Raw genomic sequence first — 14142 nt, 5'->3', positions numbered from 1 at the left:
TGGCGCACCAGACATTGTTAACAACTTTTCTTAATAGCCGTTAGGGCATGGAAAATTTTTCTTTACTCACTTGTTTGATGAATACACACTTTCTCGCACATTTGATTGATGTGTACAGTTTACTTGCTTTCGATCTCCTATCACCCTAAAGCCATGTTCGCAACCATGAATTGTTTTTATTGGAGTATTAGTTTAATCAAGTGGTTAAGATAGCATGAGGAGAGGGTTAGAAGTGGTTAGTTAATATTCCATCGGGAAAAAAAATTTAGGTTCCAATATGGCCTAAAATTACACCAAATCATTAGGTCCTAACATCTAATATATCTATAATATATACTTGGGATTTGCTAGGGACAATCACAGAAGGCATTTCGGGGCCGGCTGTTGCATGAGAGAGCAGCCACATCAGATAAATGAATAAGCCACATAGGCTCACTTTTCAACAGATTTTGTCTTTTTCAATAGCTTTTGATTTATTAATCCAAAACCAAAATCTAGGGTCATGTTTGGTAACCATGAAAATATTTTCCTTTAAAACTAAATTTTCCAACCTTCGGTTAAATTAGGTTTTTTGTAGAAGTTTTACCTAAGTTCGTGTTTGGATTGCTGGAAAAACATCTCTTGTGGCCAGGGGTGGAGTGAGGAATTTGCTCTAGGGGGAGCAAAGAGGTTGTACCCCATAAATCTTCTCCATAGGATGAGCAAGGCTCATCCGATTTATAGAGATTTCCATACTGTGTAGTCCTACAAATCAGAGGGTTAGGGTCATCCTATGGAGACGATTTAGTGTTACAACCCCTTTATGTTGTGGCCCGACAAATGAACGGTTTGGATCAGCTTATGAAATGGGCCCCACTGTGTCTTTTGAAAAATACTAGACTTTACTCCCTCCCATACACCATAGAAAATCTTGGATAAGGGATACAAGTATGCAGAGAACTTCAGAGACATCATCGGATCAATTTAGAACCCTCTGATCAACTGTCAGGTCATCATATTGAGTGCTGGATTACATGGATAGACTATCAACCCTGAGATATTGCCAGATAAATCAGGAGTATCTTATTTCTCATATGAATGAAATTTTAATTTCATGAGCATGGGCTTGAGGAGTCGGTGAGACGTACCCGATCAAAAACATTAAAGAGCCCCATCCCATCAAAATATGAAGTGTAATGTGGTGGGACCGCTTGGTGGTGGAGGGGCACTTGGTAGAAGATGAGCGGGTTTGGGTTACTCTGGGGGTGGAACCAATGATTGGAATATGGTGCGAAACAAACAAACTCAACGGATTGAAAAGGCTAGGACTAGAAGAATAGAAGGCGGTTGGGGGGATTGGAGATGTATCCGGTGTAAATTTAGGTATTTCCAGAGAAGGTTGGTTTGTGGGAACTGTAATAAAATTTGGTTTAGTTTGGACTTTAACTTTCCTATATTAGAAGCGGCAGGGTTGTGGAGGGTGGTTCTTTGTGGCACATCACTACAACAAAAGTGATTTTTAGGAGCGGACATTAAGCAGCGGTCTTTAAAACTGCCACTAATACTGGATTTAGCAGCGGTCTAGACCGCTACTGAATGTCATTTTACGGACTAAAATATGCAGCCATCATGACCGCTTCTAAATGTTAAGCAAGACCGCTGTCTTTTTTCAATGCCCTAATCGATCCCTTGTGCGCGACATTTCACCCTCCTGCGCGGAATATTTTCACCGGCCTTCTTTTTCTACTCTTTCTTCGTTATCAAAGAATACCAAAACATTTTCATCAAGCCTTTCTCTGGTCTTCCTTCATCCTCATCAATGAATACCTAATCTCCTCTCTTGCTATCCCATTCCAGCCCCTTTATATGCTTTTTCTTCATCCTCACTAAGAAAACCCCAATCCCTTCTCTCTCTGATTTCGGGAAGAAGCTTTGGAGATCTGTTAGGGTTTCCTTTGAACTTTACTCTTCTTTTTGGATGTGGGTTTCGATTTCAGCACCTAGGGTTCCTATTCTTCTCTTCTGGGTTTGTGATTTTCCTAATTTTCTCATTTGGGTCCAAGAAATTGCCATTTTTCTCATTCGGTCCCTAATTTGTCTCGTTTTCTATTCAAGGTCGGTAATTTCCCCTCTTTTCTTATCTCGGTCAGGGGTTTTGAGGCCAGATTTGGTGTTATTGGAGCCTTTTAGGGTGTGTTAAGAGAGGGATTTTGGTGGGTTCATGATCTTTTTCTGATATTAGGGCTTTATTTCTTGGAGATGTTAGATTTTGAGGTTTTGAATTTGCTTCCGAGTTGTTTCTTTCTTTCATAATCTTTTGAATTTTTGGGAAGGGCTGTGAGGTGAAACTAAGGTTTGTTCTTTGATTTTGGTTGCTGAAGTTAGCTTCTCTGAATTGTAGGGCTTGGGAGAGGGCGAGTTTGGTGATTGTGATATTGATCAAAGAAGATGTGGGTTGGAGTGGGTTTAACCCTTTTTGAAGGTGTTTTGGGGTTTTGATTTTTTAGAGTGGTGTTTTGGGTTTTTGATTTTTTTAGGGTTAGGGTTTTGCCCATTTCCCATACACACCCCTCTCTCTGATTTGAGGAAGAAGCTTTGGAGAAGATAAGAATGGGAGCTTGAGGGTTTCATCCTTTTTTGTTGATCTTCATAGGTACGTCTCGGCGTCTCGCCCTATTTCTCTTTTTTTGTCTCTCACTGTTTGCTTTCTTTTTATTTCAAACATTTGGGTTTGTAAAAGAGGCTTTCAAAGATTGGGTTTGTTCTATAGAATCAAGGGTTTGAGAAGAAGCTAAAACTTGGATTTTACAATCATGGTTTATAAAATTGAGGATTTAGCTTATAAATCCAAAACGTCCCTTAGGGTTTGTAAAATCCGAGTATCCAAACGGCCACTTGGGCAAAGACCCATTTGGATTTTATTACTAGGTTTTTTATTTGTGTTTTTTCTGTTTTGCAGACAAAGATTAGGATTTCTCATCCATTGGATTTCCTTTGAAGAAAGAGGTATTTTGTTGGGTTTGACTAAGGTAAATGGCTTCTCTTAATATAGTTTCTCTATTCATTTTATTGTGTTAGTTAATTAGTTTCAACTAGGTTTTCTCTATGTGCATTTTATTGTAAAGAGGGAAGAGGGAAGAAACTCAATAGAGAGAAGAGAATCATCATCAAACTAAAAGCATGAAAATAAATTTTGTTTGTGGTTTTGAGTACGGTTTTTAATTTTTATTAAAATGCACTCATGAATAGACATAAATGAATGAAATTATGAAGGATATTTTAGTAAGTTGATACCCACTATTTTGATATAGGACACTTCAGATTTTGTGGCTCTGTTTGGGTCACGATTCGAACTAATTTTGGAGCTTAGGATATGGATCCAATAAGACATGGTCAAATACGGCTACTATGCCCAAATCCTACTCATCAACGATTTGTTCCTTTGGAACTGAAAACAACTAAGATTTAAGAAAAGCAATTTTTTTTTTTTTTGAGTTTAGGGTTAACAACGGGAGGTGAGGTTAAAATTCGAATTTGGTTGAAGTATTTGAGTTTATGGGTTGTAGTTGGGCTTTTAGCTTTAATGGATTTTTGAAATACATTTAATGGAAGATAACAATATAAGCCAGTCGAATAAGAAAGTGTATAGTTTGTATAGTTGATGAAATAATTGAACAAGGACTGTATGATATAGCAAATGAATAGGGCTTAAGGCTTGAATTGGGGTCTGGTGATTGATTTTGGAAGTAGGATTAAATCAGCCTTGTTTTAGAAATTAAGGTGCTAATCAAGATTAGTGTTTAAATTGGGTGGCTTGTGAATAGAGCTTGGATTATATTGTGAGTAAGTTCCCGGATTAAGTTACTAGCCTGTTATGGTGCTTGATCTGACTGGCAAGTTGAGAAGTCAATGTATAGCAATGAAGAGGTCTCTTTTGGACGTCTTAGTAGGCGTAGAATTCGGTTGCGTGATGTAAGTTTTAAGAAGAAAATTATGATGGCTTTACCTATGCAGCAGCGACGAAGGCTTTCCTGCCGTCTTGAGAGGTTTTGTTGCAATTTCACAATGAAATAATGTGACAGATTGCTTTATAATGCTATGTGAAGCTAGAACTGAACCAAGTTGAAGTGTCGTGCAGAGTATAATCTAGAGCACTTAATATTGTGAAAGATAATGACCAAATTCTTTGTACAGTCAGAACTTCATTCAAACGATGGAGCCAATATGAGCCTGTGATAAAAGTTTCAAGCAAATAATTTGAGCTGCACAATCCAACTTCAAGATAACACAGATTAGAGATTTATGTCAATAAACAAACTTGAAAGTGCTAAAAGAGTTATGCAATCTGGATCTAGGTAATAAATTGTAGACAGGGGTTTTAACAAAGATGAAAGTTCAAACAGAGTAGTTCGAATGGTGCACAGAGAAATTTTTATGACCACTCGCAACAATGTTGTTAAGTAAAACAAATATATGTAAAGAGTTCAGGCCTTCCCTATTCTGCTGAGATGATGTTTGAACCAATGCCTTGTATGTGGGTTGAAGTAGAGAATGAGATCGAGGTGGCTTCTTTGTTGGGATGTTTGAAGGCCGTTAAGACGGCGTCAAAGTCGCTGCCCCGGTGTAATAAATGGCGAAAAACAGTGAAATAAAGAGAAAATTACGGAAAATGTAAAGAAAGAAGAGAGAAAGAAAAAATTGTTGAAAGCTTCAAGAAAATGGAGAAGGCTTGAGAGCTTGTAGTGTGAGGCTTGTGCCTTGTATTTTTTTGTGGTTAGGGGGGAGGCTCAAGTGGGTATTTATAGAGAAGAGGGGAAAAAAATAGCCGTTTGTAGAGAATCAATTAAGGATTGAAAAAATAGATTTGGGTATGATTTTAAACCAAAATGGTATGAGAATAAGGTAATGCTCGGATTTTTTCTGATTTTGATGAGGATTTGAGCGGGATTCGTTTATTCAGGGCAAGAGAATGTTGATTTCTTTGATTTGAAATCAAATTTGGGTTTGGAAGTTTAGTAAACTAGAATGATCTAAGAGATTTGAGGTTGGATGATTGAGATTACATGATTTTGGGCAAGATTTGGGAGGAAAAAAAAGAGACTTGGTGTATTTTTGGCAAAACATGGGCGAAAATATATTCGGAGTGAGAGAACTGTCGATTTTAGGGCCCGATGGCATTCTTCGTAAATTCGATGGCTTTTTGGGTTTTTGTTTACTTAAAGAGTAGGGTGGCAAGGGTAGTAAATATTGTCAAAATCAAGGGTATTTTGAATGATTTAGAAGAGGCTTATAGGAACTTATCAAATCAATTATAAATAGTCTCCAACTTTACCTTAGATTGAGATAATGTCTAGATGGTTATTCCCCCCTCACTTCTTTATTGTTCTTTTTTTATTTTTTCTCTGTTTGGATATTTTTTCCTCAAGGAGCGGTTGTGTTTTGATTACAGCCCTTATTGTAGGCAGCGATGAGAAGCAAGGTCATCAGATGCATTAATCTGTTGTGAACTGAGGAATGGAATCCATAATCCCTTCATCCCCATTTCACTCATTTCCGTTTATGTGATGTCAAAGGATCAAGCCCGCCAACTATTTGATGCAATGCCTGACATGAACAAATATTATAACTGGGTATATAATCTCTTGGCACATCTCCATCAACATTTTTTTGTATTGCATATCCATAGTAGTTCAATGTTTTTCCAAGGATATGTCCTCTCCTCATAGATACAATTCAGATTTTATGTAGAAGAAAGAGATACAAAAAGAGATACAATTCAGATTTTATGTAGAAGCTTTCTTCTAGGATTGGCAATTCAAATTTTAGAGTTAGGGCATGATTTCTTCCATCAAATTCAAAACTATTGATCTTTCTTTAAAAATCATTGCAGGTGAGTGAGATGTTACTGGTGCAGCCTTATATGCTGTAAGTTTACTTCTTTGTATTTGTAAGAGTGATTTGATTTATTGAATAAAGTGGTTGTATTTGATTTTTCTTGGCCGCGACTGGTTGTGGGTGGAGGGTGGCTCAGCTATTGGGTGCTTTTCATGGCAGATTTTCTGTTTTTTTTTTTAACTTCTACTCTTAGGCTTAGCCTTTTCTTTCATTGATTAAAGCCCTATGTGCCAAAGTATTTTGTATCCTCAGCCTTATGCACAGGAGAGTACTTCCAACACTAAAACTTTAACAATTTTGTTGTCATCTTTTTGCAGAAAGTGACAGATGAGTTTATGAAGAAGATCGATTCCATGTACAAACAGAAAGAGAAGGTATAAAAAGCTTGATACATTACACAGATACTTTCCATGGAACTACATGTAGGGTCACATAAGGTGGCACATGTAATGTACACTTGCATAGCTTTCTCATTGAAGATCTTTTCTTACAGCATGTTTGGCCACAGTTGGAAAAAGAATTTCCAAAACATCCAACTTTCCGAGGTTTAGTAACCCATTCTTCTAGTTAAAAGTTATTTCATAGAAAAATGTGAGGAAAACAACCAGCTCTAATGATTTTTTCTAATGATATTATTAGTAATGGCCTATGGTCAATTAGTAATGGCCTTTTCTGTTCTTCTTTACTCAATGATATTTACTCAAATTAAGTATTTAGCTATTTATTGCTTATTACTGTTTTCTTGTTAAATTCTGCATAAGTCCACACGTTATTTGGAGAGTCCTTTTGGAAATTCTGGGTTGAAGGTGGTAATTGTACACTATAGGTTGGAATTTGGAAAGAAAACAACGTGATTATGCATAGAATGTACAGTCCCATATTAACAGGAAGCATCACAATGACTAATATGCCTTGCATCTCTTTCTCAAACTTCTTATTGAGTGTTACAGCTATATCATCTGGACACATTTCCACTATAATCTGTGACAACAGCAGGTCTTGTGGTTCATTATTGTCATCTATTTCTACCGTTACCTTTTCCTTTCGGTTTTCCTTTCACATGTCATGATTTCCTGTTCTGGTTTGTCCTTGGTACAGAATCCACTTCCCTATTTTGCTCTTTTTCCTGGAGCAGATATTTTAACTTCAAGTGACCAAGTGATACCAACAGTTACTGATGACAGATTGGAAGCCTGGGTACAAGGTGAACGTCGTGTCAAGTTCTTTTGATGCTGTCTCCTTCATTTAAATGTATGTTTACCATTTTTGAGTAATTTATGTGTCATGCTCTTTTAAATTTTACAAGAGGTTTCTTGCAGCAGATGTTTGAAACTGTGAATTAAGAAATTGTTGGTTGCCAATTTCTGAATTCATTTGACTGAGGATGTTGAGAATTGAGATTAAATCTTCAATATCAAAGCTTTAATATCTTCAAGTGGCTAATTAACCAAGGTAACCTAATGTAAAGGGAAAGTTTCGACTTCAAGATTAATTTCTCTTTCATGGTGCTCAACTTTGTGTACCTTACTATTTGTTAAGAGAAAATATCATTCCTGATCTACATAATAGATATTTAGGAGGACACCTGTAAAAGAATTGATTGATGATGTGGTGCCGATTTACCGAAAGCATTTCTCTATAAATCCTTCAACTTGCAACATATTAAAACCAGAACACCAACCTGCATTGTTTGACTATGATCTCTGTACTTGATACCCAATGGGCATTGTAATTTTTAAATTTTTTTATCTGAAATCTAACATCTAACTCTTTGTAACTCATCCGCTCAAGCTATTCTTCAACTTCCACAGTAAGTGATGCCTTTAAGGATCATCTCACCATGAGACATTATTATTGTTTGAACATGCATCCCCTATTGCTATGCTTTTTCTTAGACCTGTAAAACCAGTAACAGTTTTGAAAGTCCATTAGAGCTGATAAACTTACAGTGCTTGGATAAGGCCTGTTCTATCAGTCAGCATTACTGAAAAATGTCTCTCTCTTCACATACTAGAATGTTTCTATTAAATGCATCCACATTCCAGTCTTTTAAGTCTGATTTTCCAATCACAAGGATGGCGCCGTCAAATTTCTCAATGTTCTGTAGCTTCCCTACAAAAACAAAGTTTGGCTGTGCGTGTATATGTGGGCTAATATTACGTGGTGTTGGATTCTGTTTCGATGAGAACGCACGAAACTGGTTCCGATAAACTCAGATTTTCAGCTAGCCCTAGGAGTGTCAATGGACCCAGACGGTCTGGACCATCCGAATCTGAACTTAAAGACCATCCGAATCTGAACTTAAACGGACAGGATTTAGACACATTAGTAGGATCCATATCATAGGAGTTGAAAATATTTGTGATCGGATACAGAGAGCAAACAAAAACCCAAGGGACAGTCCTAAATCTGATTTCAGTGTATTCATGACTACTCTTTTACACTGTAGGGGCTGTCCCAAGTTAAAAAAAAGGGGTGAATATATCACTTCCCTATTTTTATTGTTTAGTTTTTGAAGTATTATTTTCCTTTTAGAAGTTTATATCAGTCACAGATAGAGGACTAACTTATATAAGGCCACGTTTGGTACCTCTTGTTTTTGTATTTGTATTTGGATTTTAATTTTGGATACAAAATACATCAATCATCCTCATGCTCATGTTGTATGGGAGGGAGGGACATCTGGCTGCTGCTGCAGCTAGGTCGAGGAGCAGCGGTAAATTGAAATAGATGGGGATGGGTTATAAGGGAATGGGCACCCTCCCTCTAACAGCTAGCTTTTAGGTAAGTAGTTGGTTTGATGAAGGATGAGACTAATTGGGATGGCCGAATGAATGATTGGGTATGGGTGGGAGATGGCTTTAGTATATGGTGTTGATGGTGAGGATGTATGGATGCATGGAGTGAAGGTAGTGTGACCGAATAACTAAAGGTTGTGGTTTTCATCTTATTAGTGGTTCGGGGATTAACTCAGGTTGTGGTGCAGCTTGGGTCAAGACCAAGTAGGCCGCAGGTTTTGGGTTGGGGTGCAGGTTTCTGGTGTGGCTTTGGGCGCGAGTTTGGGTTGAATCGGGTTGGGGTTGAGTCTCGGTCCTAGTTGGACTGGGTTGGGGTTCGGGTTAGAAGTTGAACCGAGTTGGGACGGGTTGCACCGGGTTAGAGCTGTGGGGCTGATGTGGGGTTGGGGTGGGGTGAGTGCAACTCGATTGAGTGGGGTTGGGTAACTAGCTTTTTAGAAATGAGGTGTTGTTGGGTTGAGGGTCAAGGTGTGGGTGCGGGTTGCGGGATTTGGTCTGACTCGGGTTTGGCACGGGTTGACTTGGGTTGGACCAAGTTGGGCCCGGGTTGAACAGGGTGGGGTCCGAGTTGGACCGGGTTAAGTCGGATTGGGGCGAGTTGCCTCGGGTTAGGTCCAAGTTGAACCAGGGTGGGCTCGGCTTGCACCGGTTTAGGTCCGGGTTGCGGGTTTTGCTTCGAGTTAGATTCGGGGTTCGGGTTCAAGGTGAGGTGTGAGGACCGAATGCGGTTGGGCTTGTGAGTGGATTGGGGTAAGAGAGAGAGAGAGAGAGAGAGAGAGAGAGAGAGAGAGAGAGAGAGAGAGAGAGAGAGAGAGAGAGAGAGAGAGGGGCTATGATAGATAGTGTCGAGTTATGAGAGAGGGTGTAAGGCCATGAGAGAGAGAGGGAGAGAGTTGAGTGCTCGGATGGGGTGAGTTATTATTGGATTATAGTATGATGGCCATGTGAACATGATGGAATGAGAGGGCCAATGGCCACAAGCAATGAGATGTGAGGATGTATGGGATAATAAGTACTGTTATGTAGTAAAAACAAGATGGGACATGAGTATTTAGTCATAGGATGGTCCGGCATAAACCATGTGTTGGGTTTCCACGCAAAAGCAAATAGTCCCACATCGGTAAATTGAAATAGATGGGGATGGGTTATAAGGGAATGGTAACCCTCCCTCTAACAGCTAGCTTTTAGGGGTGAGTTCTACCTGGTTAAATTCCCAACAAATGGTATCAGAGTTAGGGCGTGATAACCCCGGTTTGCCTCCAATGGGCACCCTCATCTTACTATCGTCTTTTTTTCCCAAGCTTGAGAAGAAACAATATTTGTTGATTTTTTTATTGAATGATTGATGATTGGAAGTTTGTCTCAGAGCTTATATTGTTGGTTTTTGCTGTACATTATCAAAAGCGACTGAATAATTGTTTTTTAGTGTTATTTGACATGAATTATCTCTCTCACTCCTGTATTACAACCCCCTTTTTTCCTTATGAATAATTTACTTTCCTTCTGAATAATATAATTTCTAATCTTTACATTTAGAATTATATCTTCCTTACGAGAGGAAGTCTAAGCTGAAGGGAGCCCTTGCAAACATGATGGTGATGTGCAACCAATGGGGGAGCCCTTTCACCTCTTTTTTTCAAGGGCTCCCTTCAGTCTATAATTCCTCTCCTTACGAATGTGCTTTCTTTCTTTAAAAAGAAGAAGTTATAAAGCATTCTTTTATTGGTCCCCCCATGCATCGCACGAGTGTCCCACTACTTATTCAAATGTACTCCTAGGCAAATGTGTTTGTTTCTTGCAGGGATGCTGTTTGTGAATAACTCTTTGCCCAAGGATGGGGGAAAAGGAATTTCAGGCTGAATACAGTGCATCAGACTATATCACATGTGGAAATGAAATTTGACAGTGTTGTCTTGGTTGGGTGTCGATTCTATGTATCCTAATTTGACTTTATAGTAATCAACAAGAATGAATGAAGGCGAAAAGTCCAGTGATGTAAACACATTTTTTTTAAATGTTGATGTGAACATTGATCGATTGAAATAATATAGTTTTTGGTTTTTATAAATGTGATGTGTATATAACAGGTTCTAATTGTAAAACAGGTTATGTATCAAACAAATTTGTAATTCCCGTGTTTTGGGATCTGCTGCAAAAATAATTTTTTTTTAAAAAAAAACTGTAACTTTTAGCGGCGGTCATGACCGCTGCTATACTCCTCTCCTTACGGTTGGAACCGCGGCTACTCCTACCGCTATTGTATGTAACAACTTTAGCAGCGGTTACAACCGCTGCTATATGCTGCTAAACCCACTCCATGGTTAGATATTTAGCAGCGGTTCGCACCGCTTCCCATTACACTGCTAGTGAAAGTAACAAAGTTAGCAGCGGTCTAGACCGCTGCTATATGCTGCTAAACCAACTCCATAGTTAGATATTGAGCAGCGGTTAGGACCGCTACTAATTAGACCGCTAGTAAAAGTAACAAATTTAGCAGCGGTCTAGACCGCCGCTATATTGGCGAACCGATTCTCCTGAGAGTTGAAAACAGTAGCGGTGATAACCGCTGCTAAATAGTTTCATACACAAGCGGTCCATATAGCAGCGGTGAGAAACGCTGCCATAACATATACTGCTTTAAGCAGCGGTCTTGCCCGCTGCTAAAAATCATTTTTGTTGTAGTGCATGGAATCTAATTTTGAATCTAATCTAAGAGGAAGCTCTAATGAGATAAAAATATCTTTGGGTGTAGCCTTGAAAATGGATTCTATCTCCTTGAAGTCTATTTGCAATGCTGATCTAAGCCTTTGGGGTAAGATTAGAGCTGGTTGGTCTGGGAATGTTCCTGCATTAGAAGAGTGGCTGGTTAGAAAAGGAAAGTTAATGGGCAATTGTAGACACCCCATTTTGACCAGACCCAAGTTCACTGTGTTTGTGCGAAGCCCCATCCAATTACCGAGCTAGGATCCCAAATTGCATCCTAAGCTAGGTTAGAGTCCCCTTTAGGTCCCTGTAAAATTTCGTTGGAATCCGAGCTCGTTTGATCAGCGAACGAGATGAAATAAGTATCGTAGTGTAAACCTGTAAGGGGGTGAGTAATCCGCAAAAGGGGTGTATTTTCAAAAATCAAATTGTCGGTTTTTGTGCTTTGATAATAGGACAAAGCGGTGGAGGTGCGCTTATAAATTCGCGCGCCTTATCCGTAAGAGGGGTGCCATTATCAACAGCCTTTTTTCTATATATATGAAAAAAAACCGAAAAATCAGAAAAACACTGTTCACAGCCGGAAATTTCGCAGACAGAGAGAGAGAAGAAAAGCTTGGGTTTCCCTTCTCCGATCGGATTTTTTGATCCGGGCCCTCGGATTTCTGACCAAAACCTTTGTTGCTCAGGCCGTATTCCCACCGCCATTCGAATTTTCTTTTTCTTCTACATTTCTCGACTCCGATCGAAACTTCCATCCATTCTGGCACGGCTCCGATCTTTCCTCCGGTCATCTATTTCGCAGCCACAATTTGTCCAACTGCACTCTTCATTTATACAGATCTGAGATCGAGAGAGAAAATAGAGAGAGAAAACAGATCTCGCCAAATCCAAACCCTCCGATCATCTTCTCCGGTGATATTGCCGTGCTCTGATCGTCTCCGATCAATCTTAAGTTTGCAATTGCTTTTAGGGAATCTCATTTTCTAAAAGCAGAGGGAGAGAGAGATCTGAGAGGGTTTAGAGAAGAAGAATTTGAGAAAGCTAAAAGAAGAAAAAAAAAGATCTAGGGAAAGTAGAGAAAGAGAGAGCTCATTTTTCAGATCTCATTCTTTTTTAGAAAAACCTAGCAGAGCAAAATCCCCAAATCCTCATAGTTGAAACCCTAAGTTTTCTTCCTACTCCGATCATTTTCCGGTCAAAATCCGGTGACCTTTCGGCCAAACCTTGCTCTTTCTTTTCTTGTTAGTTACTAGTGTTCTAGTTTATTCTTTCATCCATTGAAATTTCGTATTGTTTCTTCAAAACCCTAGATTTCTCTTCTGAGCTTTGAAACTTTGATTTAAGCTAGGAACCCTAGCTTGAACTCTTAAACTTTTGGATTCCAAAATCAGCTCTTGAAGATCTTCGATCTATCTTACATTTCGGTAATCTTTGCTCGAATTTTGTAATCTGTACAAGATTTTGAAGCAAAAGAAGGAGAGGATCGGCAGAAAAAAATTTCCAGAAAGGAGAAAAAGGAGAGTGTGTTCCGATCATCGTCTCCGGGATCTTATCATCTTCTCCGGGAAGTCTCCGCCGGAGCTTCAATGAGCTAAGTATAGATCCTTTCCTGTAATCTTTAATTCATTTTTCTCATCTTCATCTTCCCCTATTTCTGTAATTTCAAATATCATCTTCTCCGGTAGATTTCACCGGAATCCGGTTGGAATATTAGACAAATCATTTGAATTCTAGCTGATCTTCAAGTATTTTGATCGGATCTCGTCATTTAGTTTTGTTCTTTCATTTTCCCCAAACTCTAAGCTCTAATCTTCCGATCCAATTTTATTTTTTCTCCGGCCCGATTCCATGTTTTTGGCGAGCTTGATCTCCGGCGAATACTTCTTCTTTGTGCTAATGCTCACTCCTCATACAGATTTTTGTTTTTTCGGTTTTCTTTTGTTCCTTTCAAAACCCTAATCTCCTCTTCTTCTTCTCCGATCTCTATTTTCCGGCAGGATCGCTAAAGCTCCGGCAAGGGAAGAAATTTATAAAAAAAAGAAAAGAAGATCTGCCAAAAGCAAGCTAGATCAAGCCTTTTGCATTTCGATCTGTATATTTCGATTCAATTCTCATTTGATCTGTTCAATTAAATTTTGCAGAAGCTAAGGTATGTGATTTATCAGTTATACCTTTGTAAATACGGTGTTTGGTTCATGTTTGATTGTGCTTAATGATTTATAAAGTATATCAATAAGCTGATAATTAAGATTTACAGATTTTTTATTTTTATTTTATTTTATTAATTTTGTTAGAGCTTGTAGTGAAGAATCTGCAATTGAGTGTGATTTTAGTCTTGATTAAATAGAAATATTGCTTATCGTGAAAATGAAATTTTGTGATCTAATCCATGAACTGATAATGGCATCTGGTTCATAGATATTCAGTATTTTTCTTGTTGGCTGGTTAATGATTTTTTTTAAGTTCTGTTACACCCAGATATTATAGTCATTATGAAACTGTAACTGAATTGTGGGGGGGGGGAGTTTTTTCTTATTTTGGAAATTGAAATAATTCGTTTGATGATGCTAATGGATGAAGTTAGATCATTTTAAGCAGGACAGTGTTGTTATCATATGTTTTCTTAGAACTGGTATTAGCCCTATTGTATTTCAGAAATGATCTAACTTTGAACCTATCCTTTCTCTTCATTTCACTTACCAAGGAATTTTGAGTATTGTAATTATATTTTAAAATGAAATGATAGCCTTGCCCTTTTTCGAAA

General features: G+C 38.4%; 1 long non-coding RNA gene across 2 annotated transcripts; it reads left to right on the top strand.

Moving 5' to 3' along the window:
- The first annotated feature begins 5313 nt into the window (after positions 1 to 5313).
- Positions 5314 to 10740, top strand: LOC143857504 (uncharacterized). Of its 2 annotated transcripts, none has more exons than XR_013238676.1 (5): positions 5314 to 5609; positions 5870 to 5904; positions 6192 to 6248; positions 6973 to 7125; positions 10474 to 10740. It is a non-coding gene; the product is annotated as an uncharacterized LOC143857504 (long non-coding RNA). The 2 variants fall into 2 exon arrangements; XR_013238675.1 differs by having other exon boundaries at positions 5315 to 5609; positions 6973 to 7078.
- The last annotated feature ends 3402 nt before the right edge of the window (positions 10741 to 14142 follow it).

Source organism: Tasmannia lanceolata, unplaced genomic scaffold (assembly GCF_043159265.1).
Source record: "Tasmannia lanceolata isolate RefF3 unplaced genomic scaffold, GAP_Taslan_0.1 ptg000025l, whole genome shotgun sequence".
NCBI lineage: Eukaryota > Viridiplantae > Streptophyta > Magnoliopsida > Canellales > Winteraceae > Tasmannia > Tasmannia lanceolata.
This window is presented reverse-complemented; position numbering and strand designations above follow the sequence as displayed.